This window comes from Rattus norvegicus, chromosome 1 (genome assembly GCF_021556685.1).
Source record: "Rattus norvegicus strain SHRSP/BbbUtx chromosome 1, alternate assembly SHRSP_T2T, whole genome shotgun sequence".
Lineage (NCBI taxonomy): Eukaryota > Metazoa > Chordata > Mammalia > Rodentia > Muridae > Rattus > Rattus norvegicus.
Genome location: NC_141534.1, coordinates 141112722 through 141126265, shown reverse-complemented (window position 1 = coordinate 141126265; position 13544 = coordinate 141112722). Strand labels below are relative to the sequence as shown.

The window sequence follows — 13544 nt, the reverse complement described above, 5'->3', positions numbered from 1 at the left end:
CTTTTTTCTTCTTTCTTTCTTTTGCATTTTTCATGTGACTTTTGAGTTTAGTCAAACTTGCTGGTATCTCAATTTACAAATGTCACATTAGCCTGCTCTATTTCTTCCATTGGGAATTTAGTCTTGTAGCTTAAATGGATTCATTTGTTCTTTCTTGCCCTCTCTAAAGAGAGAGGCATTCTGGGGACATTCAGAAAATAGGTTTGAAAGGCAAAGTGAACTTGCAGATACTGAATAAACTGCAATGTTTTTGTTTGTTTTGTTTTGTTTTTAAACTGTGGTCTTTAATTTGTACGTATGTTTGATATAGCATCTCCCTAGGCTGGTCAAGAGGTAACTTCATAGTCTAGGCTGTGTATATATTAAAGCTCTGAAGGAAAAGATTCCTTGGCAATAAGAAACCAAGGAATATCACAAAGTCACGCCACACAACAAGCCTCACAGAAGAGGTTTATTGGAAAAAGCAAAGAAGGTGTTTGCCTCTGCTCTAGAGGGAAGCAGCAAAAAACTAAGAGGCAGACTTTATATAGGGTTTCTCAGAGAGTGGAGCTGTCCAGGGTGGCCTAGAGTTGGAGGGACTTTGTGGTCTGATCTTGGGGCAAACTCAGAGATTGGTGGGATTTTGTGATCTGATCTTTGAACTTTTTTCCTCATAGGAGAGTGGTGGGTCACCTGTGTCTTGTGGGGCTAGAAATAGTCTTTACTGATATTAGACTAGTCTGGGGCAAAGGCCAGGCACTTGAGTGTCTTGAGGGACTTGCAGACCAGTCTCAGAATCATTATCTACCTGCCTCACACCCCAGAGTACTAGAATTATAGGTATGTAAGATCACACCCAAATTTAGTTTACATTTTGAAGTAACTACTAAAAATTAATGTGAGGTTTCAAACCTCAAAACTGACTGACCCAAAATAACTATTGGATTATAATCAGGACCCAGTGGAGACAATTTAATGTTGTTTTTGTAATCTGGAATTCTAGCTGAGAACAGTCAATGCAGTTATTGGTATAAATATTGGCCCTGGAAATTTTTTAAGACGTGTTTGCTATCATGCCAGTGGTTGATACCACCTGGGGCTGTGGGTCAAGCTCTTCTATGAAGCTTTACTACGTGGCTTGGTCTCCTTCATATCACGGCTGCTCCCAGGAAGTCAAATTGACTATTCACAGATGTTGGGCTAGCGCTCCAGTAGAGCAGACAGGAGCTACAGCCCTGTCCTCTTTTGCCCTGGCTTTGGGATTCATTAACTCAGCTACATTCCATTAGTTACTCATGATTCACACACGATGGGAATAAGTGTCAATGAACTCATAGCATTTGTTTCTCATTTTTGTTTTTTTTGTAACAATCCAAAAACTCCCTTCCTGCTGTTCTTGCATCAGACTGTTTCTGGCACAGACAAAGAACAGAAGGACACAGAAAGTAGAGCCTCTAGCCACTGCTGTTTGCCTGTGAGCCTTCCTCCTGGGCATGTCCTTGGCATCATTCCCACAGGTAACTTTGCATCTTCTTTGGCTGTTAAACATATATGGATTTCTGTATGGAGTCTAAACTCTTGACAATTACTTCCCTTCTGCCCTTGAACAGCTCTCTCAGATCCAGGACTCAAGAGCAAATCTGCTATCCCCAGTTCCCTCTTGCTCCAAGGTGCCTCAAACTTCCCTTGGGAAGGATGAGGACTAGAGGGAGGACTATGAAAATGAGGGAGCAATATCAGTCAAACCTTCCAGAAATTTCCGAATATATCATTCATGTAGATTTAGTGAATCTTTTTACCACAAAGAAGCAATGCCGAGTCCTTAGATTATATACTGCCAAACATTTGCATTTCAATAACAAAGTATAAAATTAATGAGAACCATAAAAGAGAACTCAGAGGCCACACAAGGCAACCAATTATATCCAACCTGTAAATCTAAATCTAATTAGTCCTTCAGATGATGGCTTTGTGAATTTGCTTTGAAAGCCATATCTAAGGAGCATCCAATCAGTTCTAAGTAGCAGGCTTGGAGAATTGTCTGAAGCCAAGACATTATGTTTATCATTTATCATGTGTTGTGTGTTGGCTTTTTGAGGGAGATGTTAGCCTAGGACCAAATATATATGCTTCTTCAGTCAGCAGCCAGCCATGTCCCAGATGAAGGGCTTGCCTGTTCCCTATTACCATTGTAAGCAACAGTTCAATGTCAATGTCATAGTAAGGAATTACATGCTGTCTTTTAATTTTGTCTGTTTGCCCTATGTTTTCTTTTTTTCTCAGATCCTGACATCAATAAAGGTGTTGGATCAGAAATGGGAATCTCCTCTGATCTTATCAGAAAAATCTGCTTCCTATTTTACTAGATCCACATAGCATCCATATAACCCGCCTTTCTGGAATAAACACAGCTGCAAACAACTTCCAGGTGAAACTAAATAGCCCCATGACAGTGTTCTAATGTTCTATCTGCTGTTTAAGGCAGCCAATGGTTTTAGCATACATTAGGCATGCTTTCGAGGGAAATTCCAGAAAAGGGCACATTCTCATATAGAGATGACAATGGAGCCATTCCCAGAAACCCTGCCGAGCTTTAGAAAATGGAGCTAGCTCAATTGAGGTGCTGTCAAAATGACTGAAAACCACCTGCCACCAATTTCTATTTCCCTGTATGAAAATCAGCCTTCTAGAGGATTCCTACTGTTGGCAAGAAAGGAAACCTGTCTGTACTTGCTGATTATGGTCAACGGATCGGGCAGAGCTCTGGGGTGAATATGGTGAAAAGACTCAGAGTGCAGGGAGAGAGATAGAACCAATGTGTGACAAAGAGCATAGTCAAGTCTCTCTATAGCAAATCTGGGTAGAGCACTTAAGGCTTGCAGTGCCCTTTTAAAAAACTGTCTTTCATTCAACAGAATAATACTCTGACCTTTAAAAGCACTAACTGCTAATTTTCTCAGAGCCGTGGCTCTTTTCTTCTGGTTGCATTAAGAAAAGATACTATAATATAACCACAAATTTTGAGAATAATTTTTATAAATGAGAGAATTTGTCATAATTTTTGTTTACTGGTTTTTCTCATGTAGGTAAATATAGAAAGAGTCACAATCAGAATGAATACAATGATTTGTATTTCTTGGAATATGAATGTACTACAGATATTTTCTCTGATTTTTTGTTCATTTGTTTGTTGTTTATTTTCCAAAACAAGTACCATGAACTGGTTTGATAGCTCAGTTTATAAAATGCTTGCCTCTCCATCCCAGAGACCTGAGACCCCCCAGCACTCACATTTTAAAAACTGGGTATAGTTGAGCATGCTTCCCATCCCAAGGATGACATGATTGGAAGCAGAGACAGGAAGGTCCCTAGAGCTCACTTGCTAGCCAACCTAAGCTACTTGGTGATGTCATAGATCCATAAGTGGAACTCACCTGGGGAAAGACACCTAAGACTGTCCTCTGACCTCTACACACATGAGCACACGCAGCAGTACATGCACTCTGTGCTGGTACCCACAAGAACATGATCTCACCCTCCTCTGTTTCTTTCTCTGTCCCTCTTTCCTCTCCCTCTATCTCTCCTACCACCTAACCCCCCCACAACATCACTAAAGAGACAAGCATTGTTATTAGTTAGAGCATAATTGTTCATCTACTTCAAGTACAGAATACATGTTTATGAAATTTAGCATCATTTTTAACTATGGATGCCAATGTTTAAATATGATCATTGTTCTCAACTTTTGCCTTCATGACTAAGAATCATTTTCTCCAGAATTTTTTTTAAAAGCATGCACCCTATTTTTAGGGCTTCCAAAGTTATATATCTATATCATCTATCTATCCATCTGATGTGGGAGGCTTCTATCTACAAAGCTCCTTCACATAGAGTTTTCTATGATGAAGGATATGCACAGGCCAACTTGTACAACTGCATAGGGTCACCAGGTACACCAGCCTATCACTGGACTGCTTTTCCAAAGCCTAGCTCATAAGGATCAAAGGCAAAAATCCCATTGTTTAAGGAGTTCATTGGTACGCTTATATAGATAAAATACTTAATAACAATAAAATCACTTCAAAGCTGGGCATGACAACACTCATCTCTAGCCCTATCCCCTCAAGAGGATAAGGTATGAGCATGAACAACAAAGTTAACACCAGTCCCTAATGTTTTAATAAATATAAGTGGATTTCACTATAAATTTTATGGGTAGTTGACAGTGTAGGATTCAAGATTTATTTCTTAAAAAGCATAATAATTTATGGGCGGGGACCTGCTACTCTTGCGGACAAGTAGGATAAAAGAAAGAAAATATACTAATTTGTGAATTCCGTTAAAATTGCAAATATCAAAAACATAATCATATCAAGAAAAATCAAAGCCAAAAAAAAAAAACGAAAACAAAAGAGACAAATTTCGAAAATGTTTAAAAGTGCAAATGACAAATATCACAATTTCATATTTGACAACCCTAATAAAATTGGTGTTGATAAAATAATGGGGAAGTAGAGAAACTTGAACAAATGAAATATTTTAAACTAAAAGGTGGGTAATTACTCAATATAAAATAATTGTGTTTGCTATATTAATAAATTTATGAAATTAGGACATAGAAATGAATCTATGTTCTTTAAAAGAACATAAATATGAACACTCAGGAAACGAAGAGCCTCAATAGGCATATGTCCCAAAAGCTAGATCACGATTGTGTACATGGTGTGATTTCAATCATGAACGAGAAACAAAACTACACGTTACCAAAAGAATAAAGTTGAAAAGAAAATCATGTCAAAATGTTGACAGTGACTCACTCTGGGTTGGATTGAATTGTTTTTACTTATGATTATTTGAAGGTTTTCTAGCCATCTTCATGAGTAGATTAGAGCAGGAGAGAGGGGATATATCCCCTTCATATTCCTGTGTCAAAATCCTAAACCCAATGACCTCAGCATGTGAGTGTACTTAGAGACAGACCTTCCAGGAGTAGGGCATTAAAGTGGGTCCTGATCCAATACAGTTGGAATCCTTAGAAGAGAAGGACAATTATGGGGGAGCCCAAAGCATACCCACAGACAGCTTAGGGAGAGAGGCTAGAAAGAGACCCTTCCTTTCTGCCTCTGAAGGAACCAGTTCTGTTGACACCAGGATCTTGAATTTGTAGCCTCCAAAGGTGTGAGAGGACACATTCATTTTGGCTAAGCCATTCAGTCTGCAGTGTTTTGTTAAGACAGCCTTGGCAAAAGAACAGTGTTTTCCTCCTTCCTTTCCCTGGTCTCCTCCCTCCCTCTCTTCTTCTTCCTCTTCCCTTTCCCTGCCTTCTTCTGTTCCCTCTTCCTTCTTCTTCTTTATTCCCTCTCCCGTTCTCTCTCTTCTTCTTCTTCCTGTCTCCTACCCTCTCCCTGTTCCTTCTAAATTATTCGATTGGAAAGCATGAAAGCACTTTAAAGCATCCTTTACTTCTGCCTTTGGCTTTTACTGTGATTGGTTGGGGGAGGTGACTTAAAAGTCCTGACAGCTGGATTGGTGAGATGACAATCAGCATTTGGAACCAGCAGCTCAGGCTGGAGGAAACACATTTGGCTAGTGATAAGTCAGTTCTACTCATCTTCCTTGGGTAATAAAGCTAGGGAGAAGGAGACAATGGCTGAGCCAATTATAGTGTCAAGGATTGAAGAACAAAGGTCACTCTTCCACACATAAACTCTGTCAGACCAAAGCACTAACTGCTTGCGATGTCAGGATCATGTGGCTGTTCTATTATAGCGATGCAAATGCCCTTACTCAATATTTATGATCACATTTCCAGACTGGAACCCACAAGCACAAAGAGGTTTTATCTCCATTGACTCAGTTTCTATTCAAGTCTTTGAATTCAAGTCGTTGACCTTGCTAATTTAAGTCTTGGTAGCAGATATATTTTACAAGGTGGACAAGTAGAAAGAAAATTTGATAATACATAGGAAGATAATCCTGCAAGGGCCAAGCAGGCTATTCTTTTGCATCATTTTTAAAATATATATTCTATGTATTTTATTATAATTTAAAATAATTGTGTGTTCTTCATGGGAGCTGTTCTCTTGCCTTATCTCTGGTGTTTGCACTCCCCTAAACCTAAAGGGAAAGCTTAAAAAAAAACTAAAATAACAGTCTCAGTCTATTTATTTTCAAATTCACCCACATTCCAAAATTTCCCATATTGAGAATTCTCCCAGTATGGAGTTGCTCCCAGACCTTTGTCTTTCCCCAGTTCCCCTTCTGTCCTAGAATGGAATGCCCAGTCACACTCCCAGTCTCTCTTCCAACTCTCTCCTTTTGGGTTTCACATTTTCTTCTAGAATATCTTTCCAGTTCTTTTCCTGATGTCTTGCAGCATTTCTAAGGAGGAGAAGCAGCCTGGTGACTTCTATGCTAGGTGCCTTGGGATGAATGTCTCTTCTCTATGGTTATGTTCATTCTCCTCCAGCTGTACCTTTTCTATTTCCCCACTTTTCATAAATGTGTGTCAGACATGCTTTGCTGCTGCCAAGGACAGTGTTGTGGTGAGCATTTGGGAAATAACTGTTTTCTCTGATCTTCAGTGAATAGCAAGTGGCTGCAGCTGCAGAGGATATTAGGGAGGTGCTCCATCTACCCACTAGTGTGTACCCTGGCTGGGGTCTTGAGAGTCACTGGTTACAGCACTCTGGAGAATGGGTCCTGCACCTTGCCTGGGTAGCACAGTAGAGCTGGTCCTGTTGGCGGAGGTGTGGGTGAGCTGGTCCCATCCCACTTCCGCCATGGGTGGTGTGGGTGAGGAGACATCACTTACCCTCCCTCTTCTCTGCCTGTGGGAAATGGGTTAGCTGACCCTGAAGTCAGAAGAGCAGGTATGCTGCCTCCCTCCCCTCGCACAGGCTGCAGCATTCTGGATAGTCTTCCCCGTACCTCTCCTGGGCAGCACAGTAGAAGTGACCCTGATGGTAAAGGCATAGGTGAGCTGGCCCTGAGGACATAGGAGGAGCTGACCCTGCCCCTTGTCAGCTGTGACATTAAATGAGCTAGTCAGGGCAGTGTTAGAGAGCTCTCACTCGGGTGGTATGGATGCAGGAGAGCTGTTGGGCTAACCAATTCAGCTGCCTTCCAGGCCTAGATCCAAGACTTTAAATTGGCCCACCCCAATATTTATCGATCTATAAATCCATGAAAGGGCTGGAATCCATGAAAGGGTTGATCCTGCAGATTAAAGCTGCAAGATCTCCATGACATGGGTCAAGAAGATACCTGACAGTCCCAGTGGGGTTCTGATTTTTATTGTGTAGCAGAAGCCAGAGGCCTCAAACCAGACTAATGACTCATTGCAATAAACATTTGCAATAAACATTGCAAACATTTCCATGAAGTTTTTTTTTTTCATTCTACTTTATTTTAGGTGGGGGAGCATAAGGGTAGAGGACAAACATAAAGAACAAGGAGATGAGTGGGGCTGTAGTCCATGATGTGAAACTCACAAAGGATCAATAAAACCCTAAAAGAGTCGAGGATGGAATGACTGTGGGATGTCTTACAGGGTAAAGGAGCTTAATGCTCAGGCTGCCAACATAAACTCAATTCCTGGGACCCACATGGTAGAAGGTGAGAACTGATTTCTGCAAAGTGTTTTCTGACCTTTACATGCACACGCACACACACACACACACACACACACACACACACACACACACAGACACACACACACACACAGACACACACACACACCAAAACAAGAAAGCATGTTTTACAATTCAGCGAGAGTCTTCCAAAAATTTAATACTGACTAATAAGATTTAATACACTGAATTTTCTCAAGGAACGCCACTGTGTGGAGAATGCAAGTGACGCTAATGCTTCTGGCAGACGAAGAACTTTGCTTTTAGAAGTCAACAAGGAATTCCAGCATGATCCCTATGGTGTGTTCTAGGTTCTCCTGGGCTGCTGGGCTCTCTACTTCAGCGTTTGTAAAACTCATCTGTCATTTTCAGGGTAAATAAAGCTCCCAGCAGAGTATCTGGCACTATCCAAATTCTTAATAAATGTTAGATGATTGCAAGTACACCCCTAAGATACATTATTGTACTGTGATTTATCACTGAGAGAATATGGAGAAAGTAGCAGAGACCATTTCCTTCCAGACAGGAACTTCCATAGATTTACAAACGCCCTTTGAGAACAGAGCATGGTGTATTCCAAGGCAGTATTCACCATCGTTTATTATGTATTTTCTGAGATGAAGGTATAATTATCCATCTGAACAGCTCCTGTGTAGAACCCAGTGCCACTAAGTATATTCACATGGTTATGTAATGGCTACAATAACCCACTTACAGAAGAGTTTATTTATCTTGCAAAACTAAAATTGCATACCACTTAACAATAAGAATAATTAAGCCACACCTTTCTGTTAGCCAAGACAAAAAGATATCATTATTTCTGAGGTACTCCAGATCCATATTACATACATGAAAAAAATCTATGATCATGTGCTAAAATTATATGCACCTATTGAAATGACCAGACACAAAAGAGTTTCTTAGAACTCAATAGTGTGGGGAGATCATTCATTTAGAAAACTCAGTGAAAAAATGTAGGACTGTGCACCAAATCAAAAGCTGCAAAACACTCAGAAGTAAATTTGGAGAACAGTGACTTGGGAATTTTATTTATTTTAAAGTTTTAGAAGTTTGTATTTTATATATATGAATATTTTGTCTGCAGGCTAGTCTGTGAACCACATGCATGCCTGATCCACAAGGAGGTTGCAAGAGTGTGCTGGACCCTTGCAACCAGGGATAGTTGTAAACCCAACATGGCATGCTGGGAATTGAACCACTGGTGCTCTATAAGAGCTGCCAGTGCTCTCAACTGCCGAGCCATCTCTCCAGCCACGACACGTTCATTTTAGATATAGTAACACCTTATTGGGAAAGCAAATAATTTCCAAAAGGGAGGGTTTATGTGTTTTCAGAAGGCAGAGAATATCAACTCAGTAATCGCTTTTTAAAACATTCAATCAAGATGTGAGTAGTGTTGGTGGATATTCGTTGCCACTGTGGAAACACCTGATAGGGGCACTTCAGAGAGGGAACGATTTGTCTCCGCTCATGCTTTTGGAGGCATCACTGTGGTTGTCTGGCTACTTAGCTTTGAGCTGAGAGGAGGCAGAGCATGTTGCAGGAGCAGCTGCAGAGTGCGTGGCAGCCAGGAAGCGGTGAGGCAAGACAGAGCCAGGGATAAGGTGATCCTAAGGACCTGCTCTGTCATCTACTCCCTCCAGTCAGGTATCATCAAGTAAACTCTCCAACTTTTACCAAAACAGAACTCCTGACAAAGAACCAAGTCTAAAACTCATGGACCTGAGGGGGCATTCCATAGACAAACCACATCTGCAGTCAAATTTATTTTAACTTAAATTTGGTGGACACGGATAATAGTGAGAAGTGAGATCAGTGTGGTAATAGGGACCTGGGAAGAGAAGAAGAAGTCATCAAATATTAGAATATTTGGATAAAAGAAACAAAGTTAGATAGTGGCACTGTCTCCAAATGAAGAATTCCTCAAAAGAGATAATTATGTACAAGTACTTACCATATCCAAGTAAATGATGGCAGAGACATGTGTTCATAACTACGAGATAGCATCCCAAGGGAGGAGTGTAAACTTAGATCTGTATATTATGCTGTCCAAAGGAAACAAGTCTAGGGAATTAAATAGCACCTTGCTTTTAGTGTTTAAAATGAACTCAAGCTAAAATAAAATACTAAGCACTGAGGGACAGACAGAGGCCTTTCCAATATAAGTTTGAAGGAATCAGTAAATGAAAGATTGACTGTTTTACCTTAAATACATAAAATATAAAAAGACTATTCATCTAAGAATGTAACTGTCATAAAACTAAATTCTAAATTTAGTCTTATGAACTTAGAGGCATCAGCATTAACTTTTGCAAGACGAATGAAAGATTAACATTCACAACAAGTTAGGAGATCATTTGTTCCATTTTCTAGGACTCAACAAGGTGACATGGATAAATGGATCAGATAGAAAGTTGACTGCTTTCTCTGAGTCAAACACTCATTCGTTCCAGTCGTGAAAGAGTCATGGCGACCCTGAGACCTAACATATTAATATTTCCAAAGAACAGAAGCTGACTGCACCACCTGTTTCCGGAGACATGGAGAAAAAGAAGCTGAGAGTAGAATTCGTAGCCTGCCTCTGGGGCTTGGACTTTGACCTTTGCTCTTGTTTTGTTTCTGTTCCCGTGTCTTAAAACACAATACAGAATAGCATAAATGATCAAAGGTGCCCTACAGTGCTGACCATACTCATCAAATGTCTACTACAGCCCAAGTCCTGTGTGGATCTAAAGATCAACCAAGACATTCTCCAGATGCCCAGGCTGGGGAAGAAGCAAATGAAACAGTCACTTATTGTACAACTGTGTGATTCTCTGTATCTTTCAAAAGCAATCAAACAACTTCGACATGCAAGGCACCAAATTTGAACAATGATAAATAATGAAAATGGGAATTATTTGATGTAGTTTGTGTGTGTGTGTGTGTGTGCACATGTGTGTGTGTCACTGTGTGTGTGTCTGTCTGTGTGTGTCTGTGTGTGTATGTGTGTGTTTGTGTGTGGGGGGTGGGTGTTTGAGTGTGTGTATGTGTGTGTGTGTGTTTATATTAAGAATGTAGCAAGCCTATTTCTCTGAATGCAATGGTCTCTCTCTTGTATCTCAAAGAAATTGTTCACATAGTTAGGTATAGTGGTGCACTCCTTTAATTCCAGCACCCAGAGGCAGAGGCAGGTGGATCTCTGTGAGTTCTAACCCAGCCTGGTCTTTAAAGTAAGTTCTAGGCCAGCCAGGGATACATGGTAAGACCCTGTTTCAAAAACAAAATAAAACAAAATAAAAAACAAAACCACTAAAGAAATATTTCACCCGAAGGGATTGAAAGTATCATTCACCTGTCAACTTCTCAAATAGTATTAGTGCTTATCACCTGTTAGATTCATGCTGCGATCAGGAGCATTTACTTAATAAGGCCACAGAAATCTTCATTTTGTATTCATTGTAACAAATACATGTACTATCTATTCAATGAGAGCTGCATGCTACTGGGATTGGTGTTCAGACAGAACAGAATATTAAATGTGCATTCTAACACTACATTATAAACATGCATCTGTATAAGAGAATACAAGCTTAAAATATTACATTTTGGACTGAATTTCGCTGGATAATAAATCTGTGTTGATGAATGCCATCACTAGTAAGTATAGATCAACCTGGAAAAGTTATATTAGTATTTAGAGAGTAGAATGGTTTATTTTTTTTCTTTATGGAAAATTTATTGCAACACTCCAACCACGCACTTCTTTTTCTTTTCAACATCTTGCCCTGCAGCCTCCTTTGCCCTTTTTGCTCAGATGCCAAAGAGCAGGGCATTGGCCCAGGCCATGAAAAGACTGGCAAAAGCCTTAAAGTTCTCTTCTTTTGTGATGACTCTGGCCTTTTCCTTTTTGTACACATTCCGGATGGGGATCACAGGTCCTGTTAGTTGGGTGGCCAATTTATGTTCTTCAGCAGAACTGTCTCCTTTCTTCAGAGCAGAAGGCTTCCTGGGGGAAAGTATGAGTTTGGAGCGGTGCTCCTTCAGGTGCTGCACGTTGGCCTGCAGTGACTCAGTGGATTTGTTTCATCTCCTTGGGTCCACAGAGTTGCCGATGGTGTGAGCCATTTTCTTGTGGATACCAGCTATCCTGAGTTCTTTCAGGCTGACACCCCTGCCAGCCCGGACCTTGGTGTAGTATCTAACTGTAGGGCTCCTCACGATGGACCTGATGGGACCGGATGTGGGATGGGAGCAGTGGGGAGCACTTTCACCTGCCTGGCCTTGTGTCTGCAGATCTTGCATGCCAGCTGGTTGAATCAAGTGTCCACTCGCTGCTGTCAATCTTCGTGGAAGTGGGGCTTCAGGATCATGCAGTTCCGGCTGGGAGCCATGGCTGCCTCCTGTACAGGAACGGCGAAAAAATTAATATTGCCATCATACTGGTTTCTTGATGAGAATGAGAAAGAGGGTAAGAGGTCATACTGCCGAGGAATGGCCCTGGAAGAGATTAATAATTGATTAAAGGGGCTTTGCAAATACTCCACTCTGTGCCAACAGTTCACAGAATTGCAAATCAGAATTTGTGAGACACGAGCGTATCCCTACTTAGCACACACCACACACCTGTCCTCCTTAGACACTAGGCGATGTTAAGTGGAATAAAGGGCTGGCTGACATCTTGTCCCACGTAATACCACACTTAACTCTGAAATTACTGGCTTTCACAGTTCCCCTAGCAAGTACTGTACTTGCTAAGTGTTATCAAGTACAATTTTATTCAGAATTCCCACAGTCAAGCATTCAGCATAAGGATGTATTTTAACTTACTCACAAAAGCGTTATAGTACTTCAGTGATTCTTGGTCACTTTGAATCTCCTTACTACTTGTTATCCAGCCCAGTTATGTACTAGTAAATCAACTGGTCTAGCATCTAAAAGCAGAAACTCTAGTTCCTCCAGTTGTTTTGTTTCGTCTTTATCTAAATCATCTCTCTGATGCTCTTCAAGTCCATCACAACACCTGGCAATACTGAGTCTGACCAATGGGAAAGAAGGAAAAGCCAGCAGTAAGGAAAGTACCCACTGTTAGGTTTGTAAGAACTCTGCAAGTACATGTGGGATTCTCCTTTTGGTAATTACAATCATGGAATGGTTAAGCCTGGGCGAGCTCTCCTTCCTAGGCATAGAGATGGACTTACCTAATGGCAACGGAATGCTTTGGTGGGGCAGGCGGGTCTGTCAGGTTGAACGCTGATTGCACAGCGACTACACTGAGAAAGCAGTTAGTTGAGACCCCAGGTGAAGTTCTCATGATAGGTAACACTTGGTTTTGATGATTCTATACTACAGAAGGTTATTGTCTAGTTCTGTGGTTTCCTTTCTGATTGCCCATACTTATTTTTATCCAGTTACACTGATAGGTAAAATCTAAATAAATGGCTTCTTGGCCGATGGAATGAATATAGAATTTACTACACAAAAGAAGACAAAGTCTGTGACAATCTCTTTTCCTGTATTGTCCTGCCATATGGCCCAATGAATGGTAACAAACAAGAGAGAGAGAGAGAGAGAGAGAGAGAGAGAGAGAGAGAGAGAGAGGGATTGAGGGAGGGAGAGAGAGAGAGAGAGAGAGAGAGAGAGAGAGAGAGAGAGAACAAACAGAGAGCCATACTTTGACTGTAAAAAGAGTTGTAAAACTTTCTTTTCGTGTCAGGCTTAAACCAGTAAAATATCTTAGAGTTCTTCAAACTAAAAAGGTATTGCATTAAGGTAGAGAAAAAGCCTAAAATACTGTGTTGATTAAAAGAAAGAAAGATGTGGGGAAAGACCCTGTGACCATAGCTACAAGTCCAAAACTGTACACCTCATGGTTTATTGGCCCTTCGGTTTATGGAGCATGTGTGTGCACCTGCTCATGGTTCTAGATCTTGT

At 40.8% G+C, this 13544-nt stretch overlaps 1 pseudogene; it reads right to left on the bottom strand.

Moving 5' to 3' along the window:
- Positions 1-11407: 11407 nt before the first annotated feature.
- On the bottom strand, positions 11408-12004 carry LOC134483734 (large ribosomal subunit protein eL13-like; annotated as a pseudogene).
- Positions 12005-13544: the final 1540 nt, after the last annotated feature.